Here is a 26468-nt window from a genome sequence, read left to right on the forward strand (position 1 = left end):
ATATTAAAGAAAAGATGAACAAAATGAATGAAAAGAGAATTTCAAGAGACAATTTGAATCTAGAAAAAATAGATGGATATTCTAGAACTGAAAAATACAATATCTGAAATCAAGAACTAATTGAATAGATTAAACAGTAGCTTGGACAAAAAAAGACATGTTTGGCTTAAAAACAGATCAATAGAAAATATCCAATTTGAAGTACAGAAAGAAAAAATAACAAGAAGAGAAGAGAGCATAGGGGAGATGTGTGACACTCTCAACACATAACATACGTATAATTGGAGTCCCAGGAGAAGAGCAAGGAAATGAGTTAGAAGCAATATTTGAAAAGATAATGACCAAGAAACTTTCAAAACTGATAAAAGACATAAGCTTGGAGATTTAAGAAACTCAATGAACCCTAAGCAAATAAAGTTGAGTTTTATGGTAAGCAATATTACTAAAGATACAGAGGAATATTTCATAATGATAACAGGATTGTGATAGACAGAATAATGCCAGTCCCAATATGTTCATGTCCTAACCCCTGGAACTTGTGAAAATGTTACCTTATATGGCAAAAGGGACTTTGCAGATGTGACTAAGTTAGGGATCGTGAGATGGAGCATCATCTGGTATCAGGTATCCCGCATTAGGATCAGGGAGGCCTAATCTAATCTCAAGAGTCCTCATAAGAGAAAATGTAACGTGAAGATGAAAACAGAGATTAAAGATGCTACTCTGCTGGCTTTGAAGATGGAGGAAGGGCCATGAGCCAAGGAATACAAGGACTATAGCAATAGAAGCTAGAAAACACAAGGAAAGGGACCCTCTCCTAAAGCCTTGGGAGCACCTTAGTTTCAGCCCAGTGAAACCTATTTTGGACTTCTGACCTCCAGAACAGTAAGGTAATAAATCTGAGTTGTTTTAAGCCACTAAGTTTGTGGCAACTTGTTACAGCAGCAGTAGAAAACTAATACAAGGATCAATAAAAAGAGAAAATATAAAAATCCTGAATGTCTCTTCCCAAAAATACAGCTTCAAACATAAAAAGAAAAAATTGATAGAACAAAAGGAAAAATCAATACATTTATTATCATAGTTGAAGAATGTTAACTCACATCTCTTCATAACTAATAAAACAAGCAGATTTTTAAAAATCGGTAGAGATATGGAAGATTTAAGCAATACTATTAACTATCTTGACCATACAACCACCGTAGAATACACATTCTTTAAGTGCACATGTAACATTTACCAAAATAGACCATAGGCTGGGCCATAAAGTAACTCTCTACAAATTTTAGAGAACTGAAATCATACTAAGTATATTCTCTAGCCACAGTGGAATTAAACTAGAAATAAACACCACAAATAACTGTAAAACTCCTATACACTGGAAAATGAAGCAAATCACAGAGCTCACCTCTCACCCTCCTCCCCTCCAAAATTCTCATACCTTGGGAGAGGGAGAAAAAGAGAGAATGCTTCTCCCCGCTCGGAAAAGTCAGTGCCCTCATTCAGACTCATCTTTGTCTGACCACTGCTCCTCTTCTCTGTAAAGCCTTTCCTTTTGCCTTTCCACCAATTCCTGCCTCCCTTTAAGGCCAAGCTTAAACCTGGCCTTTCCCATGAAGCAGTCCCTCATGATCTCAACTTCTCCTCAACTTTTAGACCACATATTGTCCACACTTCTTTTAGCTCTCAATCACGTCTTACCTTGAAGTATTATCTAAATATCTCACATGTGTAAATACTAATTCTTGAAGAATGTCAGCTATTTAATTATATAATCTACACCTTATAGACTTGCTACTCATGGACCAGCAACATGACCCTCAACTGGGGAGCTTCTTAGAAACACGGAATCTCAGGCCCCAGCCCAGACCTATTAAACTAAAATCTGCATTTTAACATGATCCTCAAGTGACTGGAATGCATATTGAGGTTTAAAATGCTATGCCTTATAGTGCTTCTTTTTAATCCATCACAATAAATTATACATAGAAGTAATTCAATAAATACTATTCAAATTGATCTAAAAATATAATATGCTAGCTGTTACATTTTTAACATCCAAAAAGCACACAACAAATTTACAGTCAGAAGAAAAAAACATTTTCAGGGAGGAAAATGATTAATGACATGTTGGTAGACACATCTAAAATCTGCGCAGGCTGCAACATGCCTATAAAAAAAAAAAAAGGTTTATGTTTCTCCTGCCTATTGTCTAGACATTCTGCAGAAGATATTTAAATGTTTGACTAGTCACTAAGAATAATGACCCATGATGAAAAAGAAAATCATGATGCAAAGGAAAAGAAAGCCTAGTTGACTATCAATTGGATGAAGAGAAATTGTTGAGGATTAATTGGAAATATATCTATTTTAACTAATGCATCTGCCATAATTAGAGCAGTAACTCACACACCACTTTACAAATACCTACTTCCTCTAAACTGCCTCACTCCCACTTCAAGCCCACAAGTGTATGGTGTTTGATTTTGCTTTAAAATGCTACCCTAAAACTACCTCTGGATTTTAATAAATGGTATATAGTTTACCAGAGTGTTGAAAAACCCTCATACATTTACAAAATGAAAAATATCTCATTTAAAACAACCAAACATTAATTCACCTTTCTGTCATTTTGGAGGACCTATATAATGATTCTGAAATTTGAATTTGAAAGCACTTGTACAGCATATTCTTTTGTTTGTTCTGAGACCATTTATATGGCAAACCTTTTAGGAATGGCTCCTCTATTTTTTCAGGCCAAACTTCAATCTTGACCTATCTAAACTTCTTTAAGAAAAATTAATATGGCACCTGAGAAGGGACTAAGAAGAATAAGTAAAATTTCATTATCTTGACACTGTAGTATCTAAAAATCTTTGTTTCTAGTTTAAACAGATAAATTAGTAGCTTCTATTGCATGCCCAGTTTCTTACTCCTATTTTGGAAACAATTGGTCAATTCTTCCCTCTTGTTCCTACCTATTCAATGCTATTCCACTTAAACAAAACATCAACATCTAATCCTTGAGTCCCTTGACCAGGCAGAAAGCTTGAAAGCGGTTCCTCAGGAACAAGAAGAAACCGTGTTCAGATACCTACTGTCATGCCTCACTGCTTTGTGGTAAGAGAACAAAATCAGTTTGGACGGACAATAATTTGGAAGTTCTACAAGGAATCACTGATTCAAATTACTTCAAAACTGGTAGTGAAATAGGAACTACAATTATCATACATAGCATAGGATATAAAAACGTATTCGGGCCATCTCCTTTTTTTTTTTTTGCCATAATGATAAATAAAACCACTAAATGTGACATACGGAATTAAGCTATAACAAAATGCAAATATCTCATAAAATTATTTTCCCATAGGAAGATGTAACTGATCTCATCAGTTCTGACAGATGAGATCAACGAAAGGCCATAAAACAAAAATAATAAACCTATTTGTTGAAGCTAATAAAAGTGTTGCATTAACACCTACAAAATGGGCACGAGCCTACTATATGCTTTGAGTTCACACAGGATTCAGATGTACTCTAGTTTAAATAAGTCTCTACATGCAACTTAAAACATGGTATCTATAACAAATCGACTAAATTTCTAAGATTATAATTTTGTACCATCTTAAAACTTGGCATCACTTTGGGGTCATGGTTTGGATGGCTCAACTTGCTTCAGAATAAAATCATGGACACTTGACAATATTTTCTTCTTTACATATTAGCAGAAACATTCTATATACTTAATACATTTCACTTGAAGATTTAGACATAATTATTCTTCACATTGCTAGGAAAGTTATATAAGACGATGTTTCACCCAGTTGTCCTTTTTACTCTCTCTTCCTCCACAGTTTATTCAATGACAGAAGTGCAGCTGTGCAGAAAGCAGACCAAAAACGATCACTATGAGACCATTAACTGCTATTACATCACTGTCTCTGGTACTTTATTGTCAAAAGATCTAGCTGATATTTGGTTGACAACTATGTACGACAAACATAGTCAGAAATCATTTTTTAAAAACAATTAAAATGCTTTAAACAGCTCTTAAATTCTACACAGGCTTGGGAAACATGTGATCCAGCTAAACATGTGATCTAAAGACCAGATAGATCCATGGGGTCTTGACAATCAGAGAGTGTCAACAGCACCATATAATAGGAAGAAATCCGTACACGGAGGCAGGTGAGAATAGGCAGACCTCGTAGGAGGCAGACTGTCATCAGGAATGTGAGGTCAAGCAGCAGGCAGAAGTCTAAGCAGATATAGTCAGCACCACTGAGAGTATGTTGGCAGGTATCAGAGACTCAGTAACAAAGATTTATCTTATAACCAAAATGTATAGAGTCAATCAACAAATATTTATTGAAGGTCTCTTCTGAATTAATCACTGTTCTAGATTCCAGCAATCCAGTTATGAATAAAACAAAGAAGACTGCTTACAATATACAAGGGTCTGTGCTAACCATTCTGTGAATACAAGTGTTGTTTTTGTTGTTGATGTTAGTTCAAGGGAAAGTTTAATGATGAACTAAGCAGTAAACAAAGACAGTAACTAAGACACATGGAGCAACAAGACAGAGTACAAATTACTGGAATAGTGGCAGGGCCAAAAGTTCAGTTCCTAGAATCAAGCTATTGAAGGACTAATAATAAAGGTTTAATTCATTCAGCAAAAAAAGTTTATGCCTGTACTAAGTATTAGAAACGAAAAAATTAAAAAAGACAGAACTGACCTGAGCCACTAGAGCTCAGGATGGCCCTGAGTTGAAGAACAGGATCTGTCCTAGAGTCTGGGGTAATGATAACCTGCAAGTGTTAAGTAGCCTAACTTCAAAGGGTAGAGATATACAGGGGCAAGAAGTCAAAGAGATCAGTAGGTAAAGATATGTTCAAAGCAATGCTTTATGAAAGAATAACGTGAGAGCAATAAAATAAGGAGATTGCACGGGGACATAAGATACGGCAGAGGGCATAATAGAAACATTGTGTGATTGGAAGGGACTGGTTCTAGTCCCTACTCTTATCCTTATTATTCTCTGATACTTTCAGAGTCTGTGTTTCCTCCTCTTTAAAACAGGAATAACAAGCTGATTTGAAGGCTTACATAAGAAAACATGAAGATTCAGTCTCTAATCTGCAAGGAGCCATACAAATGTTAATTATTGCTATCATTAGTGAAGATACAATAGCAAAAGGTCAGTCATTAAACAGTCAAGACTAGAACTAAAATGAGGCAATGTGAATTACTAGGGGCGAGGCAATGGGAAAATTACAATACAGATGGTTCCCAACTTGATGATGGTCTAACTTACGATTGTTCCAGTTTACGGCGCTGCACAAGCGTTGTCCTGTAGAAACTGGACTTTGAATTTTGATCTTTTCCCGGGCTAGTGATACGTGGTGATACTCTCTCGTGATGCTGGTCAGCAGCAGTGAGCCACAGCTCTCAGTCAGCCACGTGATCACAAGAGTAAACACGTGATACACTTACATCCATTCTGTGCGCATACAACCATCCTAGTTTTCATTTTCAGTACAGTATGCAATAAATTACATGAGATACTCAACATGCATTTTATTCAACACACACTTTATTATAAAGTAGCATTTGTGCTAGATGATTTTGCCCAACTGGAGGCTAACCTAAGTTTTCTAAGCATGTTTAAGGTTGGCTACGGTAAGTTATGATGTTCAGTAGGTTAAGTGTATTAAATACATTTTCAAATTACGGTATTTTCAACTTACTGATGGGTTTTTCGGGACATAACCCCGTTCATAAGTCGAGGAAGATTCGTATAAAAGACATTAATAAGAACACAGCTACAGGATTTGGCAAAACTAGGGGTAGGTGAAAAAGAGAGAAATTTTTTTTCAAGTAATTTTATTGGGATTATAATGATTTATAAAAAATTTTTAAAACGTAAGTATCAGAAGACATAGTGTTAAGAGGGAGAATGATGAAAAAATATTACAGTATTAAATTGCGGAAAAAATACTAAGCATGTTTATAACATCTAATGATACTAAAACTATGTGAAGATGGCATAAAATTCTCAAGTGGATACAATTTTGTTCAATCATCAGTACACGTTCCAATATCAACAATACTGGCAATTGTAGCTTTTCAGATTTCAGTAAATTTTGCTCTCTATATATTATATTACAAAACAGACAAAGAATGAAAAATGTAACAGCTGGCTGTTTTTTAACTTGTAAGGGACAAGTGCTATGAGGCTTCTTTGCAACACTTTGAAAATGTAGTAGACAAGGAAAAGGTATTGCTTCCTTCATCTTGTCACCTGTTGAGTTCTGGAAAGACTACAGCCAACAAAACAATCCTGAATGACTCCAGATTTGATGGTCAGATCATCTTGGAAGGAAGCTTTGGTCTTTGGAATGGTCATATCATACTGGTCCACATCATTAATTAACACACTATTGTAATTGTCCACGCATTAAATAATTTAAAACCTGAACTAGGGTGGTGGCAAAGGAAATGGAAAAAAATGGTGTAGAGAGAAGAAATAGTAACAACAACACATCTATACATGAATATGGAATGCAACGGCTCTACCACCTCAGCTACAACGGTGGGAATCCAATTTGGTCCCTCTTCTGAACAAGGTCTAATTCTGCCATTTAAATGAGCAAAGGGTAGCTCTAGGCAACACAGTATCCAAAAAACATTGGTTTTGTACAGTCTAATGTATATTTGGACAAAGATGATTAGCAACAGTTTTGAGACCCACCTAGTCAATAATTCAGTAGGAATGACCCACATATACGAAGTGGCATGTTGAGTGACGAAAAACATAGCACATACTGTTCATCAGTCTATTCCAACAACGCAAATGCTTCTCTTAACTTGGATATCTGATATATGAAAACAATATAGAGTTTCCTGGAGTATTCCATGAGTTCATTGCTGATCCTAATATCTTATTATGATACCTCATCTGAACTCATAAACATCAGGGTGTTTGGGAAATACTGGAAAACTACAGAAGCAACAGAAATTACGAACAGAAGGCATTTAATTCAGAGTGTTCCTCAATGAGTAGTGAACACAATACAGTAGTAACAGTGAGAATTAGCCATTAATCAGTAAGAGGAAAGGGTGATTTTGCAACAAGAGCAAGTTGCTAAATGTCTGTAAGGATAAAGATGTTATATGTTTATGTTTTATTAATAAAGCCCTAAAAGTACCTACACATCACTAAGAATTTAGCAATAATATGGCACAATTAGTGGAGCCCCCAGGATATGTTCAACTGGCTTAATTACCCTTAATATTTGTTAAGCAACTATAGGAACTATAGTCAGAATCTCCATTTATTACTTTATTTGCTATTTGCTCAACTAAAGTTTCTCAAACTGTGGTTATTTTCCCCTTTCTTTAGAGAAAAAGGTAGATTATCTACTTTGTATGTGAAATTGGTGCAATGACTGGATTCACATGAGTAAATAGAGTAGTAATTGTTAAATAAATGAATTGATGAAAAAATAAATGAATGGAAAGGAATGGCATGGCATGGAATCGTATGGAATGGCACAGCATGCCATGGCACAGAACAGAATGGAACAGTACAGTTCTGGCTCTATTCTGATTATCCACTTCCATGGATAATCTGTCAACAAGTTCCTAGAGTGGTGTAATACTAATAGTAGGAATGCCTTGGAAACCGATTCACCAATTTTAGAGTCAGAAGGACTATTGGAGGAGATCCTTTAGTCTACTTCTCTCATTTTAAAGATGAGGCCCAGAGAAAATACGTGATTTTTTCTAATCTGTGAGTTTTAATCTAGATTAGAGTCTAATCTAAACTCTAGATTAGAGTTTCTCTAGTCTAATGAGTTCTAATGTGACTCATCTAGTTACTAGGGGAAGCAGGGCTGAGTCCCAGGTCTTCTAACTTCCGTTCCCATAGTTTAAACAGTTCTGTTTTTCCCACTCCCTTGGGAGTTGATTGGAGCTCCTCTATGAAGGAGCCATATGAACTAGCAATATTTACTAAGAAATCACTCTATTAATTCATATAATAAAATACTAGCAGTTATAACAAGATAAGAAAATGGAACTTTTCTTGTTGTCTCATAATCTTAACAAGTCTCAAGAAAAGTTTCTAGGGCTGGCCAGGTGCATGGTGGTTGAGCCCCTGTGCTCTGCTTTGGCGGCCTGGGGTTTTCGCAGGTTCAGACCTAGTACTGCTCGCCAAGCCAAACTGTGGCAGCAGCCCACATAAAATAGAGGAAGACTGGCACAGATGTTAGCTCAGGGACAATCTTCCTCAAGCAAAAAGAGGAGGCTTGGCAACAGATGTTAGCTCAGGGATCTTCCTCACAAAAAAAGAAAAAGAGAGAGAAAAGAAAAAGGAAAAGTTTCTATACACATCTTCACAGCATTTACCAAGAGGTGGCCAAACTGGCCCTTCAACTGTCAGTCCTTGTCACTCATCTTCAGGCTACAGAAGATAAGACTAAGGACTCATGGTGGGGATACTTTGAAGATATGAATTATATGAATTAGGTATAGAGAACACTGTTTTCTCTTTTGTTCTCCAAAGTATAGGGAAGTAAAATGTCTCTCCTCTATCAAGCCAAGTAGGGAGGTGGTCCAAGATTTTCTTATAGAAATTGCAGAGCTATAAGAGGGGACTGTTGCATTTCACTTCTGCAGAATGCAGTGTGTGCCATCTCAAAATGTCTATCTCATAATGGACAGGCCCATCACAGAGTGTCCACCCAGAGGAGAGGGGGCGAAAGAGTCTCTGGGAAGATTGATGTGTGTCCTCTGGAGTGCAGGTATACAGACAAACATCTGGAAAAGCCTGAAGATAGGAAGTCAAACAAAAAAAGTTAGAGGGCAGTAACTGAACAAGGAAGCAGCACTTCTGCTGTTTGACAAGTCACAGATACATGATATTTCTCATTGCACAGGTGGACAAAAATACGAGTGGCCAGACAATAAGCCATTTCGTAGGAATTCTACCAAGGAAACTTGACTCCCACCGGAGCAAACAGACATTTGCTGTTCCAGGCTATAGGTATATGAGCAGAAGAAGGAGGGAAAGGGAGCTAGGGCATTCCTACGAAATCAGGCAGAGAGTGCAACTCTCATTACAGCTGTAGCAAGGAGGCTGCCCTCAGGAGCCTCTACAAAGAATCTGAGGGCATAATGGCCAGCCAGTGAAAGCCAAGAGAGAACTACAAGGAGCACGAAGTAAAGATGTAGAAAGAACACTAAGCAAAAAGAAATTTTGCTCTTCTTCCTTAAATGTCTCTCCACTCCCTCTTTGGACAACCACGAAGAGGCAGAGTGAGTGTGGAAGGAGAAAAGGAACAGCAAACTGGGACAGAGTAAGGGGAGCAAGGGGAGTCCCCCACTCCCACTGTAGCTCATTGAGTCTGCGGTCAGGACTGAGCTGGATGGAAAGAGAACAGTGAATTGGATGTGTTTGGTTTAGATTGGGCAGCTCTTTAATTCCTGAAAAGGAGACCTTTCTTACAGCTGAAAATAACCTGAAAGTAATGGGACCTATTCAAGAGGTTGCTGAGAAAAATCTGACAAATTTTGTTTGAAGCATAAAGCAAAGTTTCTTAGTTGTAAGCTACCAAATTCAGCCCACTCAAAGAACTAGTTATGCAGTCTTTAGGAATTAGATTTGAGAGGACCACTTAATGACCAAGGGAAAAGTTCATCACATAAAAAATGTAAAGCGAAAAAAAAACATGATGGAAAACTGTATATGCAATAGGAGTCAATGTTTGTTATATTACATAAATAATGTGAGATTATATTAAAATATAATTAGGGGCCGGCCCTGTGGCCAAGTGGTTAAGTTCTCCCGCTCTGCTTTGGTGGCCCGGGGTTTCACCGGTTGGAATCCTGGGTGCCTACAGGGCACCGCTCATGAAGCCATGCTGAGGCAGCATCCCACATGCCACAACTGGAAGGACCCACAACTAAAAATACACAAGTATGTACTGGGGGGCTTTGGGGAGTAAAAGGAAAAATAAAAAAATAAAAAATAAATAAAATAAAATAAAATATAATTAATAGGCAGAAATAAAATATTTTTATTTATCTGGGTGGTGAAATTCTTACAAATTTTCTAAAATGAACAGATAATACTTACATAATCTGAAAAAAATATACTGCTAAAAATTTCCACAAGTAACCTTGTGAAAAAAATACGAAAATTCTCACTATTATAATCAGAATCAACTTCTTTTATTTCCTTTTTAGTGTCATTAGTGATATTCCAAATCTTGCAGCCAAAAGAAGTTGCCTTAATAATATCAGATGATGAGAACTACAACAATGCTTGAATTTCAAGGCCAGAAAGATAAACTGGCCAATATAACGTTCACCCAAGACTGTCAAAGGAGCTCTCTGCAAGACAGTAACGTTGCAGGCCACTGCTAACAGAATATAGATAACCAATTACTCTTCTACCTCCTCTCAGTGGTGTCACCAGCTACCTCAAAATTTTCATCACCCACTTTCTTTCAGTTAGCAAAACATCTCCAGCCCCCAGCAAAACCAGTCATCTAAGATCCTCAAGTCGCTCTTTGGTCTAAAATACAGAAAAAGCTCATCAAACTCCTCTTCACCAAAGTAACCATCAGAAGCCCACACTTCCCAGATCATTCTTCACTATAAAAATGTTCATTCAATACTATTCCCCATAGCCTCTAATTTGGCCCCATCATCTATCTCTCACTTTCTTCCTAAACACTTCCACCATGTGTTAGAGACCATAGTCCATCAACAGCAGTATAGGTGGGTGGGTAAGCCTGGACTACTGCTAGCTGGAGCCAAGTTTGCCAGAATTCAAACCCAGCCCTGTCACTTACAGCAGTGTGACCCCAGGCAAATTGCTTAACTTGTCTATTTCCTCATTCATAAAGTGGGATTAATAATAGTAACTATATTATAAGATTATTGTCAGGATCATATGAGTTAATAAGTGTTAAACATTTATGTTTAACATTTGCTTCTGCCACATGAGAGCGTGATAGTTCATTTATTTTGATTAGAAAACTCACCTCTACCTTCAACCTAAAACCTCACCTGCCCATCCCCTGAGGACATGGCTTTTACTGGAATGCCTCAGGTAAGAGTATTTTTTCTTCCGCATCACATATAAGTCACCGGCTGGAGGTGAGTTTTCTTCTTGCTCCCTAGGGCAGTTTTTAACCTGTCTCTCTTCATTCCTCTTCCAAAGATCCCATCTTCTTTGAAGCCCATGTCAAACCTTACCACCCCTCAACATCCTCCATTGTTGTCCTTGTCCCACTGGCTCATCCACTGATCTCACTTAGAGTCTACAGTATCCCCTTCACCATCTATAAGCATTCAGAAGAGAACTACTTCATTTCCATACTCCCAGATCCAAACTACATGCATCTATACCCACAAATTCTGTTTTTTCTCTTATTAAAATAGAAGTGTCCCTGCTTCTATCTAAGGCCACTCTCTCCACTTTCCCTTTCCAATCTCACCCCAAGTCTCCTTCTCAAGGATTTTTTTCTCCTATAAATATCTCCTCTCTTTGTTACACCATCAATTTCTCCTTCTTCTGGATCATTCCTATCAAGCATAAGCACTGCTCATTATCATCCATGAAAACACTCCTCCCTTAATCTCACGCTTCTTGGTCTCATTTCCCTGCTCCCCTTCACAGCAAAATCTTCTAACAGCATTATTGATTTCATTGTCTGCTTCCTCATCTCGCATTCTCTCCTTTATCCACTTCAATCAAGCATTCCACTGAAATAGCGCCTATCTGAATCACCAATATCCTATCTCTTACCAAAGCCAATGGTCAACTTTTGCTCATATCTTACTTGACTTCCCAGCAACATTTGAAACAGTTGACCAGCTTCTAGAACAGCATACTCCCCCTGCTTTTTTCTAGCCTCACTAACTACTTTTCTCCAGTGTCAGCGTCTGGGTTTTTTCTCTTACTGGCCTCTAAATTTTAGAGTGTCCCAGGGCTTTTTCCTCACAAGTCTTCACTAAATTTTTTCCTCTTCATGGGTAACCTCATGCAGCCTCATGCTTCAGCCATGTAAATGTTGTTGCCTCTCAAAAGTTTATCTTCAGTAGACTATTATCTTTTGCCACACACAAAAATAAACTCAAAATGGATTAAAGACTTGAAGGTAAAACATGAAACCATAAAACTCCTAGAAGAAAAATACACAGGATACTCTGTGACATCAGTCTTAGCGGATCTTTTCAAATACCATGTCTACTTTGTCAAGGGAAACAAAAGAAAAAATAAACATATGAGACTTCATCAGAGTAAAAGCTTCTGCAAGGCAAAGGAAACCATGAACAAAACAAAAAGACAACCCACTAACTGGGAGAAAATATTTGCAAACCATATCTCCAACAAGGAGTTAATCTCCAAAATATATAAAGAACTCACACAACTCAACAACAAAAAAACAAACAACTTGATCAAAAAAATGGGCAGAGGATATGAAAAGACATTTTTCCAGAGAAGATATATGGATGGCCAACAGGCATATGAAAAGATGTTCAACATGACTAATCATCAGGGAAATGCAAATCAAAATTACAATGAGGGGCCAGCCCGGTGACGCAGCAGTTAAGTTCGCACATTCTCTTCAGCAGCCCGTGGTTCGTTGGTTCAGATCCCAGGAGAGGACATGGCACCACTTGGCAAAAAGCCATGCTGTGGTAGGCGTCCACAGCAGGTAGGTATAAAGTAGAGGAAGATGGGCATGGATGTTAGCTCAGGGCCAGTCTTCCTCAACAAAAAGAGAAGGATTGGCAGTAGTTAGCTCAGGGCTAATCTTCCTCAAAAAAAGGAAAAAGAATTTTAAAAAATTATAATGAGACATCCCCCTGCACATGTGACAATGGTTATAATCACCAAGACAAAAAACAACAAATGTTGGAGAGGATGTGGAGAAGGGGCACCCTCATCCACTGCTGGTGGGACAGCAAACCGGCATGGCCACTGTATGGAAATTTCTCAAAAAATTAAAAATTGAAATACCATATGACCTAGCTATTCCACTACAGGGAATTTATCCAAAGAACCTGAAATCAACAATTTGAAGAGATTTATGCATGTGTATGTCCATGGCAGCATTATTCACAATAGCCAAGACACGGAAGCAACCCAAGTGCCCATCGACTGATAAATAGATAAAGAAGATGTGGTCTACATCTACACTACTACTCAGCCATAAAAAAAAAGACAAAATTGTCCCACTTGCAACAACATGGATGGAAATTGAGGGTATTATGTTAAGTGAGATAAGCCAGACAAAGACAAACACCATATGATTTCATTCATATGTGGAAGATAAACAAATACATGGACAAAGAGAACAGGTTAGTGGTCACCAGAGGGGAAACGGGTTGGGGGTGGACATAAGGGGTAAAGGGGAACATACATATGGTGACCAACAAATAATAATGTACGACTGAGGGGGCCAGCCCTGGGGCCAAGTGGTTAGGTTCAGTGGCCCAGGGTTTGCCAATTCGGATCCTGGGTACGGACCTACACACCACCCATCAAGCCATGCTGTGGTGGCATGCCACACAGAAGAACTAGAATGACCTACAACTAGGATATACAACTATGTACTCGGGCTTTGGGGAAAAAAAAAAAAAGAGGAAGATTGGCAACAGATGTTAGCTCAGGGCCAATCTTCCTCACCAAAAACAAACAAACAAACAAACAAAACCTTTAAAAATATACAACTGAAATTTCACAATGTTATAAACTATTACGATATCAATAAAAAAAAAATTTACCTTCAGCCCAGATATCTTCCCTATGATCCAAACTCATATGTTCAACAGTTGATTTGACATCTTTATTAGGATCTCCAATAAGTAGAGCAATCCACAGCACAGCCAAAGCAGAACTACTGATCCCCCTTTCCAAAAAATCAATTTCTCCTCAAAGCCTCAAACTTGAGAATCTACTTGATTCTTCTCTTTTCATCATACCCTTTATCAGCAAGTCCTAATAGCCCTATCTCCAAAATATACTCCAAATCTACTGTTCACCATCTGTACTGCTCCTGTATAGTCCAAGCTGCCACCATCTCTCCCCTGGAACCCAGTAACAGCTTTCTCACTGGCGTCTCACCTCCATTTCTGACTCTTATAACACAGTCCGTCTTCCACATAGCAACCAGTTATCTTTCTAAAATGTACATGAGATCATATCATATCTCTATTTAAAGCTCTCTAAAGACTTCACACTAAAATTAAAGTCCAAATTGTCCATTCTAGACTACAAGGTTCTAAATAATCTGCCTTCTGCCTAGCTCTCTCTTATTATCTCCACTCTCTTTTTTATCTGCTATATCTGGCTATACTGCTCTTCTTACCATTCCACTAACATGCCAACTTACTTTTCGGGGCTTTTGCACTTGTTTTACCTTAGAATGTTCTTCTCTCAGATCTTCTCATGGCTCACATCTCAATACTGAGGTATGAACTCAAATGTCTCCTCCCAGCCAAGGCCAATTACTCTCAAGTATATTGTGTCATCTTCTCCATAGTATTTACCAATATCTGAAATTATTTTTTTAATATTTATTGTTTCTATCCTCACTCAATATTAGCTCCTTGAAAGTGGAGACTGCTGTCTTGCTCACATCTATATCCTCCGCACCCAGAATACACTTCCTGCAGTATCAGTGGCAGCCAAATATTTTTTGACAGACTAACTAAAGCCCCCAGAAGAATAATCAGTAGCGTACAGTTTTTCTCCTCTGTTACTGAGAACCAGATCTGCCACGCCTACCGATGTATTAAGTATCTCACAGAGAAGGACAAAGAAGAAATAAAAGTCTATCCATGCTCTTAAGTAATTCAAAATCCAATGAAGGGGCCGGTCCCATGGCCAAGTGGTTAAGTTCTCGCACTCTGCTGCGGTGGCCCAGGGTTTCGCCAGTTCGAATCCTGGGTGAGGACATGGCACTGCTCATCCGGCCATGCTGAGGTGGTGTCCCACATGCCACAACTAGAAGGACCCACAACTAAAACACACAACTATGTACTGGGGGGCTTTGGGGAGAAGAAGGAAAAATAAAATCTAAAAGATGGAAAAAATCACAGTAATAAAAAAAAAATCCAATGAAGGGGAAGAAAAAAACCAACATACACCCAAGACACTAAAGATAATTATTTACAAGGCAACTTATCGTACACCATAAATTATATTTACATTTGTGAATATGGTAGAATTAGTCAGGAAAGGCACCCTTAGGAGAGAATAATTATATGGTATACATTATCAATATCTTTTTTACCAATGAGGAAACTGAGGCTCAGCCAGCTTAAACAATTCACCCAAGGTTAAAAACTAGGAAAGGAGTCAGGTTCAAACAAGTCTCTTAATATCAAAGCCCATATTCTGGGGCTGGCCCAGTGGTGCAGCGGTTAAGTGCACACGATCCGCTTGGGCAGCCCAGAGTTCACAGGTTCGGATCCCGGATGCAGACATGGCACCACTTGGCAAGCCATGCTGTGGTAGGTGTCCCACATATAAAGTAGAGGAAGATGGGCACGGATGTTAGCTCAGGGCCAGTCTTCCTCAGCAAAAAGAGGAAGATTGGCAGCAGATGTTAGCTCAGGGCTAATCTTCCTCAAAAAAAAAAAAAAAAAAGCCCATGTCCTTCTGCTAGGAAATCATTTCTGCCACTTCCTTATAACAAGAGTATGGCTACTATGAAAGGCACATCTAACAGAAGTAAGGCTGGATAATAACAAATGGAGCTGTCAAGGACTTCTAGATTAAATTATTAAATGTTCAAAGTGCCGTGGGTCTTAAAAGACAAAACAGATCATCAGACTCCAGAGAAAAAACACAGCCTGTTTCCCACAGGACACTGGGATTGATGAAGTAGATACACAAGAAAAAGATATGCAGTCAACAATGGGATTTTAAATTTTATTCTAACTATTCTTAGAAATGGAATATGTTAGGGAACTTTCCATAGAAGCTTCCTGCCTCACTCAGATCTAAGCTGACCCCTCTGAGTGAGTTAGTTACTAACTAACTGTGTGGAAAAGGATATGTGGATATGTGTGAATGTGCACACCTGTATGCATATGTGTGTACTCATATCCTTCTGCATGTGGATGAGTTGTCAATAAATCTTTGCAATTAATATCTGATGAAAATAGGATGCAATTTACAGAGATAGGTTTTTTTATGGAATGAACATGAAAATTAGGAAAGATTAGAGAGTATAAGTATAGAGGAAAAGAAAAGAAAGCAAAAAAAACTAATAGGGCTATGTTAAAGACTAGAAGATTGGAAAGATTAGAGGTCATATGACAAATTATTAAGAAGAGTTTACATTACTGTTTTAGAAAATAAGGAGTCATTTTTCTGTGTTAGAAAAGTGAGCTAATAACAATGGCTACAGAAGTAGACTACTCCAATCACTTGCACAGATTGTGTTCATACTTCGTTTCTGGCACGTTTCTTGGGAGAGGCATCAGGTCTTGTATGGACATGCAGGACTCTCCCAAGTGGACCGAGTTTCTCAAGAGCCAAATCCATGTCTGATTCATCTTGCAGTTCTCAGTGCCTAGCAAAGCGTTTTGAGTGCATTTAATTTTAGGGGCTCAGTAACTATTAAATTGAATTGAATTAAATTAAAATATATTCAACTGATATAAGCCAAGCTGAATTGGAATGGTCAGGGTTGGGATCTATTTATTATCCTTACAAATTCATTTTTATTCCTCCATTGTAGATATCAAAATACACTTATTTAAGTAAGACCTGCTGTGCTTAAAAGAAGTTTGGAGCAATAGCTTTCTTTTTGCACTTTTATTAGCTACACTTTACAAAAAGGCTGTAACGTACTCAGCAAAAGTACAATCCACTTTACACATAGAGGGACATGAGTCATAGAGAGGTGTCACGTTATTTTACACCACTGACGCCTCGAAGTGAGTCAGTGGAACAGAAGAGATCAGAACTCAAAGTCCAAATGCATTGCTTTGGTCACCAAAGTTCATTTTAAAAGATTCAATCATAAAAGGAAAATTATGTAATGTGCAAATAAACATATTTGTCCAAAAAAAAGGTACAAAGAAAACTGCTTTTGGGAACAGAAGTTCCTGTTATTGCATCTTTTCTTCAGGTAAACAGAGAGCATGTTTCTCACCAGAATGTACAGAAAACAACTCAAATGTATAAGCATCTGTTTTGCATACTCCAAAACAGGGTAGGAAATCTAACTGATGATTTTGAAGGAAATTCATCCTTGGTTACATTACTCTATTTCTACTACTGTGTTCTTTATTTTAACAGCTGATAACTGGAGGACTCTACTTCTTGTCAAAGACAGCAAGCAGGGCTGTCTTAGTCATCTTCAAGTCCACTTAACCTTCTACCACATATTTTCTAAGTTCATCTCTCATCATAGTGTTTCATTTCACAGTAAACCAATTTGTGAAGGACATAAGAAGTATTTATTTTATCAGTTCAATCAAGTTTGTTTTCTAAACAGGTTTGTTTTAAAGAGTGAAGTTTGTTTTCATGATGATTTGTTTCAGACTTCATGTATTATCCATCAGAAACTTGTTTTTCAATGCAAACAAAACTAGTCATCTAGTCAAAGGTTTCAGCAGCTAATAGCGTATAAAGGAGGAAGACGTAATTATTGAGTAAGGTCCTAAGAAAAAAAGAGCCACAAATGGATTTTTTTTTCTTATTTAATCATGGTAATTAAAACATGCAGAATGACTTGTCTCATAATATGAACTGCAAAAGGGAGGACAAAATTAATCAAGTGTCTTTTTTAAGTTAGCAAAGGAACTCTGTCACCTCAATTAAATCTTTCAATTACCTCACGCATGGAAATAGTGAGGAGTTCTCTTAGAGCTTATACATAAAATATGTGTGTGTGTGTTTATATGTGTGTTTTTGATCACTTTTGGGGTCTTAGTAAAAATTCTGTTGGTATAAGTAGAAGTATGGTCAGGTTAATAATATACCAAGCAATACATTTAAGAGGTTTAAGGATTAACATGTCAGTCAGCTCACCTTGCCAGGTAAGCAGCTGGAAATCAATCAGTATTCTCATGTCCTTAAAGATAAACAGGAAAGGAATGTAATTCCATTAGTATACATACCAACAGAGGACAAAGATTAAGAGACCATTTTATTCAACCTGGTTAAGAAAGTATAATTATCTCAATCTTGACTTCACAACTCAATGTATTCATAAAGACAAACCAAGACATCAATTCTAGCACATAAATACAATACTGATAACTTCAGTTGGTAATATCAAGGTTGTCTATTATCTAATATAAATGCACTATTAACTTTTCTTTCAGCTATTGAGATATAATTGACAAATAAAATGGTAAAATACTTAAAGTGTACGTTGTGATGATTTGATATACATATACACTATGAAAGGGTTCCCCCCATCAAGTTAATTAACACATATTTGTCTTTTTTTGGTGAGAACATTTAAGTTCTACTCTCTCAGCAAATTTCAACTACAAAATACAGTGTAGTCAACTATAGGCACTATGTTATACATTAGACTCTCAGACCTTATTCACCTTATAACTGAAAGTTTGGACCCTTTTACCAACCTTTCCCTATTTCTCCTACCTCCATCATGCCTTTTCTTCATCATTAGAGACAGACATAATAAATCGTAAATAAAGGGGCCCCAAGTGAAGACTTAGAAGAATCCCTGTTAAAGAAATAAATTTTTGCAAGTTAATGAGTACAACTAATCTTTATGGAGGCCTACTATATGCCAAGCATTATTCTGGTTGCTTTACAAATATGCCAATTAATTCTCATGACAGTCCTATGAGATTAGTACTGTTATTATCTCCACTTCATAGATAGAGAAATCAGGATGAAGGTGGAGTTCTATAAACACGAGCTCACCAAAGAAATTACCTCTACCTGGAGATGATTAAAAAAGAAATTGTGGGGGCCGCCCCGTGGCTGAGCGGTTAAGTTCACGCGCTCCAGTTCCGCGACCCAGGGTTTTGTCAGTTCGGATCCTGGGCAAGGACACAGCACAGCTCATCAGGCCATGCTGAGGCGGCGTCCCACAGAGCACAACCAGAGGGACCACAACTAGAATATACAACTGTGTACTGGAGGGCTTTGGGAAGAAGAAGAAGAAAAAAAAAACCAGAAGATTGGCAATGGATGTTAGCTCAGGTGCCAATCTTAAAAAAAAAAAAAATTGTGGTTAGTCACAAGTCTTACCTAGAAGAGGAAAAATAGAGATTTATAGAGATAAAGATAGATGGAGAGAGAGAGAAAAAAAAAGAGTTGGTAGGAAGAGGAGGAAGGATAGAAAACTAAGAAGGAAAAAAGAATCTAACATCTCCCAAACACTTCTAAATAAAAGGTATTTACAACATTCATTAAAATTTTAACAACCCTATAAGATAGTCATTAACTCCATTTTACAGATGAGAAAACTAGGGTTCATAAGGGTTAAGTGGCTGTCCTAAAATTTTGAACTCAAATCTCTGTGACTCTAACATCTATGCTCTTTGCAAGAAGCCATGGTGCAAAGGAAAATAAAATTAAGGCAGGGATAGGATGAAGGCAAAAAACAAAATTAATAAGGAATGCAGAGCTAGAAAAAGAGAGATCAACCAGCTTTTAGCAGTTTCTTGAAGGATACTGGGATAAGATAGGGCATGTTGCCATAGACCCATGATGCTTTTAATATAGAATGCAGGGCTGCCAGGAGCCAGAATGGGTAGTTGATTTCAAGAATCTGTCCTTGATTCCTTCACACATTCCTCTTCTTCCCTATCCCTTCTCGTTATCAGTGAAGCTGCTGTGAGAAAAAGCAATGGTCGACTCACCTAGATGTGCCAGTCCCAAATCCAGCAGTTGCAGAGTGTATACCAATGGCCTGGCGTAGCTCAACACACAGTCTATCAGCTCTTTATCAAAATCGAGATGCCAAGCCATCACTGTGCACATACCATATGGCCACAAGCAGAAGCCAACAGAACAATTTCATATTAATGCAAAGGTAGGTACACTTCAAAAGTGACCAAAATTTTCCATTTCAAAATGACAAGAGAGTTGTAGACGAAGACTCAAAACTTCAAATTTTCTTGACAAATCCAATATATTATTTTTGACTAAAATGTCACAGGGACAAAGTTGAAAATCTTTGCCATCAACTGATATTAAGAAACAAATATAATTTATTTTGCTTATTAATATATTTTATACCATTTAGCCAGATTCATCAACTCCTTAGTAGATTTTACATTTTGCAGTATATGTATATGTGTTTGTGTGTTTCATGTCAATCCCGCACCAAAATTACAGCTTTGTGATCTCAGGTAAAATCTGTCTCAAAACGTACTGGGGCCTCCAGGCGGGCATGGGTTAAGGGCGAAAGCTAAACAACTAGCCTGGCTAGAGGCCTGGATGACATGGAAGTGAAGTGAGGTCCAGAAGTGACACAGGCTTGCTCAGTGCCAGCACATGTACACAAGTGCATTCAATCTGGAGGGAACTTCCAGTTCTGAGTGGCCCACATGAGTTGAAGGAGACTCTAGTTGGAAAAAAAAAAAGACGACAAGTTTTCCCCTCCACAGAAAGGGGGCTTTCCATAATTTCACTTCATCAAGTGGATATGGATTCAAGATATGGGGAAAGGGATATAAATCAGGAAACCAAGACAGAAGCTAAATCTGGACAAGTAAAATAGGAGGTTACAGGGAAAGCTATGACCCTAAAAGCATAGGCACATAAGTTTGGAGCAGCAAAATAAATTTCAGACTAATGTGCTGGTAGGGCAAACAACACAGCTCTGATTTACTTGTAGCATTACTTAGGCCTGACCCAGAAACTCAGAGTCACTAAGTGGAGAAAAATAAGGACAATAAAATGACAACAGCAACTACTCCTTACAAAACACTTAACAAGTGCCAGTACTATGATAAAGGTTTTAGATGCATTATTTTATTTTTTCTCACAACAAACACATGAGGTAGGTATTATTTTCTCCTATTGAGCCCCTGTAAACTTTGAATATTTACTGAGCTCCTATAGACACTGAATGTAAAAATGTTCTCATTTATAATGATCTAATAAAGAGGATGAAAATTCCAGAACATTGTTGGAGAGATTTTTCACCAGTGTTAACCAATTTGTACTGTTTTACCCCCTCTAATACTGCTGCTTCTGAACAGCTGTATTTCTTGTAATTATTACATTAAAAAGTAGCAAAGCTAACAAGTCCATCCAGGGAGCAAACTCATAATCTTGGCCTTATTGACACCACACTAAAAACAACTGGACTTGCAGATCACAAATACCCACAGCATTCAACAACATAATATCTTGATGCCTGTTTTTAAGTAGAATGAGGCAGAATCCTAACATAGAAACATATAAAATGAGACCATAAAACTGATGTCAAAAAGTGCTCAAATTTAGGGGCAGGCTCCGTGGCCTAGTGGTTGGGTTCACGTGCTCCACTTCAGCGGCCCAGGGTTTCACCGGGTTCGGATTCTGGTCGAGGACATGGCACCGCTCATCAGGCCATGCTGAGGCAGCGTCCCACATAGCACAACTAGAAGGACCTACAACTAAAACATACAACCATGCACCAGGGGGCTTTGGGGAGAAGGAGGAAAAAAAAAAAAACGATTGGCAACAGATGTTAGCGCAGGTGCCAATCTTAAAAAAAGTGCTCAAATTTAAAAGTATGAAATCATCCAAAGTCTTTGAGTTATTCTACCTTGAGAGCTGCAGTCACAGAACACGTGCATAAGATAAATAAATTATGATGAGCTATAGGAAGTTAATACAAAATTAAGAACCAGAAGACAACTAAAGAAACCCTATACTCAAAGACAAGGACTGAATCTGCTACAAAGGTAACAGACGGTCCAATTTACGTAACAAAACAGATAAGAAAACAATCAAAAACAGGTGGAATTTGTTGCCAATCTAAGGGCCAGCTGACAAACTAAAATTCAAAAGCATTATATTGTAATGCCTAAATTAAGACTTGAAAATGTCACTTTTGGATTAAGAAACCTTAAATGACAAGCCAAATAACCAGGAATAAAATCTGTAATCTCATGTTTAATCAGCAGCTGACACCTTCTATTCTAGGGCAGAACAGATGCAGACTAGGTAACCAACAGCTATTCAAACAAATACACACAGCAAAATAAACACCTTAGAAATGCCCTGATTTCCAAGGAACATGACATGGTTACGGACCTGTGTTTGGTTTACCATCAGTGGCTTAGACTAATGCGTTAAACAAATGTCTGTATTATCCTAATACATTATGTCTTGCTATAGATATAGCTGAAAAGTTAAAACTATACATCGATATATCTTTTTCTGAAAAGCATCCTAAGTACCATAACATTTAATCATACTTTTTGGGTGAGCTGCACTACTACCCTCCCCCTTCAATTCCAGGAAATAGTCATTTATAGAGTGTGCTCATCAGTGGAAATGAAAACACCACCAAGAATCATTACACACAGCACAAGTCTAGAAAAAAAATGAAATTAAGGTCCTCGTTAAACAGTAAAGGCTTGTCAATTAAATTACAGTTTGATATATGGAATTTAATATATATTGAATTGAATTATTGAAATAAAGCAGATGATGTATAATATTTAGCATATTACTCAAAATGCCCTTCTTTTATATAAAGATACGGAAAAATTCTTATGCTATACTCTAAAGTCATAATAAATATCAGGCTACAAAAGTGTATCCACATTACAACACTTTAAAACAAATGTAGGTACAGATAAGAAAACAAACTAAGAAGAAATACAGGGGGCCGGCCCTGTGGCCAAGTGGTTCTCGCACTCCACTTCAGAGGCCCAGGGTTTCGCTAGTTCAAATCCTGGCCGTGGACATGGCACAGCTCATCAAGCCATGCTGAGGCGGCATCCCACATGCCACAACTAGAAGGACCTACAACTAAAAATACACAACTTTGTACCGGGGGGCTTTGAGAGAAAAAGGAAAAACAAAAATCTTTAAAAAAAAAAGAAATACACCAAAACGCTAACAGAAATTATCTCAAGAGTAGTGAACTATGATGGATTGCTTTTCTCATCTGTTCCCGGATACTTTTTCTAATGTGATTGCATTATTTAAATAATAGAAAAAAATCAAATAAAAATAACTTATGAAGTTAAAAGCTGATTTTGAGATACTTAGACTAGGCTTGTAAGATCTATTTCCTGCTTCTAAGTATCAGTGTTCTTTTCAAGTGCTTTCAGCTAAGTCTTCACATAGTTCTATCAATGAATACTGCAGGCACATTTCTCCTTCGGCTTTAGGTGCCAGAAAAAAAATTAGAGAAAATGTAAATGCATTTTAAAAATTCTGTGTTATTATTACTTCTGGTCTTTTTACTCAGTTTACTCCTTACAACGCTCTTTAATCCATGGCCTAGTTTAGTGGCTTGTTGCCAAGGCTGATGAGAAGCAAGGAAAGTATTAGTTAGCAATGTTTTCAAAAATTTGGTGCAATCCAATTCAGAAGGAAAATTCACATTTTTATTAACCAATTTAGTCAACATCCTCTTACATTAGGTTAAGCAACTACTGGAAAATATAATTCAATATTATTGTTAATCTCACAAAGTATATTGTAGTAACTTTACAAAACACTAAAAATCATACCAACTGAAAGTCTGTGTGGGAAGAGAAGGGAAAGGATAAAAATGGCGGATTTTACCAAAATATAAAAGAAGGAATTTAGTAAGGTAGAGCAGGATGGTATGATTTACATATTGAAAACAAAATGAGAACTAGGGACTAGGTAAGGTAAGGTTTTTCAAAGTATTTATATAGACATTTTTGTTTCACTGACAGTGGTGCAAGTAATAGATACTCAAAAAGCAAAAGAACCAAGAAAATATAAAGCACTTTACAAATTTAAGTTATAGGTTACATATTAGAGAATGTCTAATCCAACTGCTAGAGTCTGGAATATACCCAACATGCCCATTGTTGGTTTTATCAAACTCATCTCTAGTAATATTACCACCTGTATTTGTGTAAAGACCGCTTTCCAAATGCTTTCACATGGTTCTCTTTTGATCCATCGCGAGTCCACTGAGGTAGATGGATAACTACCTTCTCAAAGCCAAGTTTATCATTGCTAAGAGTCTAGACCAAAATACTTTTCTAACCATCAACGCTCATCCTATTATATCACCTCGCCTCCAAGTGCTTTTATGCCTCCAACTTATGGGATTCCAGTACACAGTAGACATTCAATAATTATGTAATAAATGTAGGAATTTTGATCTAAAAAAAGTAAATAAGATTAGAAGGAATACAATTGAGGGTAGAAAGAGATGGTCTACGCCTCATTAGTAGACCATGTGATCAGCATACCACACCATAATAATTAACTACAGCTTGACCCTCTCCAAGGTTTCTTGTTTCTGCTTGCTAAAAGAAAAAGTCTCTTATTTAGAACAACTCCAAACTGACTATGTAGCTGTGTCAAAGAATGTAAATATCAACTATGAAAAAATATAATTCCTTCATCATATTCAGAGAACTGACGGTGTCATGCCTAAGTGACACAGTTCCCCAAAGTGGAGAATAACGTCAGATCCAATTTCAAAAACAAAAATTTTACTACACACTAAGAGAGACAAAGACTAGGAATAAACGTTAAGCTGTCCTTGATTTAGCCCCTGGGTGGGCTCATGATGCCCACCTCTCCACAACCAAATTTGAACAAGTTTCTTGGTTCCTTGCTCTTACTGAAGAAGCAGACGGAGGTGGATTAGTCACCCAAGTAAACCGACCCTGGGGTTAAAACCTGAATGACCTTCATTCCAATCTGGACATGTAGGTCTGCTTGTTTCAATTTAATAACCCCAATGTCCTTCAAAGATTCTATTGTAATACTGCCGTCCATATGTTAGTACCTTCTAAAAAAAAGCATTAAATGTCCTCTGAGTTTGGGGAACATTTGAAGTGAAAACCATCACAATGTGAGGGAAAGAAAGAAGAATCACATAAGGAAGGTGCACGGCCCTAAGGGGCAGAACTGTACCAGCAATGGGAGCAGTCTAGAAAGGCTTCCCGCAGAGGTCGGATTTACGATACTTTGTGGATGACAGGCCTCCATTACAGTCAAAATGTGTTGTATTCTTTAGTTCCTTCTAAAATAAGGATGGGAAGGGATGAGATGTTATTTAAAAGCTTAAGAACTACCTATCCAGTAAAGTAATACTCAAAAAGAGGTGCTTTTAAACCACTCAGGTTCCTAGCTCCCTCTCCAATCCCAGATCCCAATAAACATACCTCACCCAACCCTACTAAACCACACCCCACCTCTGCCCCACCCTACCCTCCAGCTATGTCCCCTTAGTGAGGCTGCCATTATTATGGAGTGCGCTATAATTCTCAAGTTTGTCAGAGCAGAAAACAAAGTTTCAAGAACCAAGGGGAGGGGTGGGGGAGAAGGCGACACGTCCCAGGCCTAGCGTTCACAAAAACCTATTCACATGTTTAACATCATTTCCAAATTAGACTATACACACAATGTGTTTCATGGTGGTTGTTAAAGCATTCGTGTGTTACATATGAAGGCTGAAAACAGTATATTATTATGTCCGTAATCCAGTTCAGGCAGTCCTTCACATTTTAATATACCGGGAACTTCAAAATATAGACCTCGATTTCTATCCGAGGGGTCCCCTCTATCTCTGAGGTCCCTGTTAGACTCACTGGCCTAGTTTCTAGAACTAAGGCAATCATAAAGCCAAAATAATGGGTACTGAGAGTGAGGGGATGTATTTAAACGACAAATTAAACATATTCATAAAGCATGTTTAAGGGATTAAAACTGTAGCTTTTAAAATATAAATTTATTCTATTTCTGGGGTGTCCGACAGCAAAACATGAAGTCCTAGAAAATTCAGAGCACTGACCGACAGAAGACTTGAGTTGCTAGCTGGGGGACTTCAAGGAATTCCTTCACTTCTCTAGGCCTCTAATGCCTCAACCGTCTTAAAGGGGCTCAACCAGCTAGGCTATTCAAGGTCCCATTCAGCTTTAAAACCTATTTTGTCAATAATTATAGAAGTAGTAAAAATTATGTTCAATCTATAAATTTCTAATAATTTTAAAAAAACAAAGGAATCTCAAATATAATTCCTAAACACTCAGAAGATCTCAAGATAATTGTAGGGTGTCGTGAAAACTGTCCCTTTGGCTTGGCTGTCGTTTGCTTCAAATAAAGGCTGGGCCACAGGAAAACTATTTTAACACTCTGAGAAAATTAAATAGTTAATCCATCTGAAAATGAAGTTGAAAGAAAGCATTCACAAATCCGCTTCCCAGAAAGAAGCACTGAAAATACAAATATTTGTTTTATTTTGAATAATAAATTATTCTAATGATACACTGTATACAAATA

General features: G+C 37.5%; 1 protein-coding gene across 13 annotated transcripts in view; it reads right to left on the minus strand.

The window, feature by feature from the left end:
* Window positions 1-26468, minus strand: part of KIF21A (kinesin family member 21A) — a 147832-nt gene that overhangs the window by 115204 nt on the left and 6160 nt on the right. The window contains exon 1 of one of the 13 annotated variants that reach the window (XM_070494033.1): window positions 18072-18109. The exons of the other annotated variants lie outside the window; for them this stretch is intronic. The gene's annotated coding sequence lies outside the window, so the exon portion shown is untranslated. Of the gene's footprint in view, window positions 1-18071; window positions 18110-26468 lie in introns of those variants that run through there. 13 annotated transcript variants of the gene reach the window in all.

Source organism: Equus asinus, chromosome 22 (genome assembly GCF_041296235.1).
Source record: "Equus asinus isolate D_3611 breed Donkey chromosome 22, EquAss-T2T_v2, whole genome shotgun sequence".
Taxonomy (NCBI): Eukaryota; Metazoa; Chordata; class Mammalia; order Perissodactyla; family Equidae; genus Equus; species Equus asinus.